The sequence below is a fragment of the Echinops telfairi genome, unplaced genomic scaffold (assembly GCF_000313985.2).
Source record: "Echinops telfairi isolate 266 unplaced genomic scaffold, ASM31398v2 ScPeMD7_18;HRSCAF=68, whole genome shotgun sequence".
NCBI classification, from domain to species: Eukaryota; Metazoa; Chordata; class Mammalia; order Afrosoricida; family Tenrecidae; genus Echinops; species Echinops telfairi.
The window spans coordinates 79,097,974-79,100,643 of record NW_022103915.1 but is presented as its reverse complement, the minus strand read 5'-3'; positions in this window follow the sequence as shown (position 1 = coordinate 79,100,643).

Sequence of the window (2,670 nt, the reverse complement as noted above, 5' to 3'; positions counted from 1 at the left end):
GGTGGAGTTTATCCTGTCAATCAGGTCCCAGCTTGATGATCTCATTTGGAGGCACTCAGGAGAGAAAAAGGTTGCTGGAGTTGGGTAAAAGATACACTCCCTGTGAGACACATACAGTTTACAAGACACATGGAGTTACACTAGAGCCCTGGAGCTATAGGAGCCATGTGAAGACCCTTGACAGCGCTGAGATGCTTCCACTGCCACTGGATCCACAAGACTTTCCACCCTCTGTCCTGTGATCTTCCTGCGTTCAGTGTCATTGCATGTGTTGCTTGAGTCTGAAGATGAATTTATAGATTCGCAGCGGACATATGGGCTAATATTGGACTTATGGACTTGATCTGGGCTGGGCTGGCTGTTTTCTCAATATACAATTACTCTTTATATAAGGCTCTTTCTTATACACATATGAGTGTCTATGAATTGTGTTTCTCTAGTTTACCCAGAGTAACACACTGACCCAGGCCGTGGTATTTTCAACTGCTCATGTGTATGTGAAAGTTGGAAATTGAATAAAGACTGAAAAGGAAGCGATGCATTTGAATTGGGGTGCTAGTGAGTAATACTGAAAGTACTCTGGGCTGCTGAAAGAGCAAGTCCACCTGACTCGGAAGATGGATGGCGGAGCTCTCCTTAGAGACTTCATCTTACTGCTGTGGACTTGTCAGGAGAGACTGGTCTCTAGAGAAGGACATCATGTTTGGTAAAGAAGCGGGGCAGCATAAAAGAAGAAGACCCTCAAGGACATGGATGATGATGTGGCTGCAACAATGGGCTCAAGCACAGGAACAATTGGGAGGATGGCATAGGACTGGGCAGTGTTTTTGTCTGTTGTGCATAAGCTCCTTAAGGGTTGGAATGGACTGGTTGTCGCCAAACAACAATAATCCCAGGAGCTATCAGCAGATTTCTTCCTGCCATATAATTTGAAAGGCCCACTGAAATTGAAAGCCTCCTGGTGGTACTGTGAATTAAGTGTTAAACTACTAACAACCAGCGTGGTGGTTCAAATCCACCATCCTATCTGCTCAAGGAGGAAAAATATGACTTTCTTCTCCCATCGAGATGGAGAGTTTTTGAAACCCAACATAGGTCGCTATGGGGTCAGAATCAACTGAATGGCAGGGAGGTTTTGATGTAAATTGAAAATATAAAGCGCCTCGTGAAAATTATTTTCAGAATTTCAAGATGATAACAACAGATTATTAAATCAAAAGCTGGACTCTCCTTAGATAGATGTCCTCTGCAGTAGCACGGGGCTATAAAGATAGCCCAGCTCGATTGTGAATTTTCCTTTACAAATATCTTAATGATCTCACACAGCTATGACTATCCTTCCTACAGAATATGACATCACTTTGTTTTATTCGAATGATTTATAATGGACTCAGTTTTCTAGTTAGATGGCACTTGAGAAGAAAATACATGTCATGTTTATCTTTTTAAGCTTTGCAACACTTTGTATTTTGCATTTGCTCATATCTAAAATAATGTGGAAATAAGTAATACATTAGGTAGTTCCTAATTTTAACTGGCATAAATATTTAAAGGGTTTCAAAAAGTTAAGTGGAAAAATTACATAAACTTTTAATTCCATTACTTGTGAAACCCCCTAGTATATTGAGAAATATTGGTCTCACCCTCACCGTTCACTTTGTTTTACACCCATTCTACTCTTCCATGCTTTTTGTTGTCAGGCGCCATTAAGTCTAGTCCAACTCATAGACGCCTCCCCTCTGTGTTTGTTGGTAGGTGTCTTAGAGTGAGAGTGCAGCTAGAGTCCATGTACAACACACGGAAGCAGAGCCCAGTACTGGGCCATCCTTACCACCTTCCCTATAGTTGAACTCACTGCTGCAGCCACTGTATTAACCCATCTCCTCTTTCAGTGCTCCTCTATTTTATCAAAAGAGATATTTTATAGATAACCTTTTTAAAAAGAATTTATAGATATCCTTGGAGGATAAATAGGAACATATGAGCAAATACAAATATCTACTTCTATTTTATCTTATATAAAACTATATTTTATACAAGTATATGAACATATACACACACTATTCTGTTTGTTTTACACACACAATTATATTCACTGGGAACTGCTTAAAATCCCGCATAGAGAGTTTCCTATGTACCACATTTTATTTTAACTGGTTCAAAAAGGATGGGCACTTGGATTCCTTCCGATCATTTGCCATTACAAACAGACTAGCGGTGAATATATGGATAGAGAAGCTATTTCATATACAAATGTATATTTGTCGGGTAAATACCCAGTAGTAGAATGCTGTTTGTAATTCTGAGAGGTTTTGCCAGATTATCTTTCATAAGGATTGTATCACGTAACATTCACATCAACAGTGTATAAAAGGACTTTATCTGCAACCTCTTTAGTGTTGCCATCAATTACTATTTTTACTATGCTATTTGGTACACTGATATTCATCATTATTGTGTGTTTATTATCACATGTATCCTTTAGCTTCAAAAAATGCCCTTGTTTTTCTTCTTTAATAAAGTGAAGCCTTTCAAGCGGCCATCAAGCTCAGAAGCAACAAAGCCCACATGGAAGAAGCACACCAGCGTATGCAACCACGAGGTGTCAAAGGGATCAGGTGTAAGGCATCATCAGAACAAAAAATCTTACCATAGTGAATGATGGGGGGA